Source organism: Bipolaris victoriae (genome assembly GCF_000527765.1).
Source record: "Bipolaris victoriae FI3 unplaced genomic scaffold scaffold_94, whole genome shotgun sequence".
Lineage (NCBI taxonomy): Eukaryota > Fungi > Ascomycota > Dothideomycetes > Pleosporales > Pleosporaceae > Bipolaris > Bipolaris victoriae.
Window position 1 is genome coordinate 72253 of NW_014575298.1, and position 830 is coordinate 73082.

Sequence of the window (830 nt, forward strand, 5' to 3'; positions counted from 1 at the left end):
CCCCCCCCCCCCCCAGACGGGTGTGAGGATGCAAGTCATCAGATGGTGGGATGGCTGTCGCCAGTCAGAATCAGAACTCAAAGAGGCAACATGGTCTAGAATGGTGCATCTCGTGGCAGCCATTGAGGACTCTGTGATTGCGCCTATCTCTCAGCTGCTAGGTCATGAGGCTTGGGGCGGATGTAATCACATGTGCGTGTGTGCAGCGTAGCCACGAGCAAGCCGAGGAGCGAGCAAGAAGGCAAGCAGCAAGACATCTCTGGCCCAAGGCGACGCAAATAGGTCTGGATAGATGCTACTCGGGGTCCTGAAGTGGAAGCATGGTGCGAAAATGCTCGCTTGCTACGCGTGCCTCTTCAGCCTCTGGGTGCGGGGCAAGCGACTGCGCCATGGAGCGTCCAAGCCAATATGATGGATGGTACTAGCAGTAGTGGTGGGAGAGTAAGTAGTACATGTGGATGCTTTGATTTAGAACGGGCCTAGCAAACTCGGTGTAGGGCAAAATAACCACCACCAGCCGCACTTTGCACCCGCACACCCACACACCCACACACGCACGACGACAACGACTGCGACAACGGATCAACGTGGGGGGCCGCCGACTGTCCCGCGAGGCCCCACGATGGAGGTGAAGGTGTGCAATGGCGGTTGGGCATGCAGAGAGGGCCGCCTGCGCGAAACATGCCAGAAACAGATGAAGGCAGCCACAAGGACCTGGCGGGCACTCGGGAACCGGCTAGGATCACGTGAGGCTGCAACACGCACACGCGGCACGGAACTGGCTCCGAGGGGCGCAGCTGGACGCAGTACGGCCTGGCTAGCGTGCAACG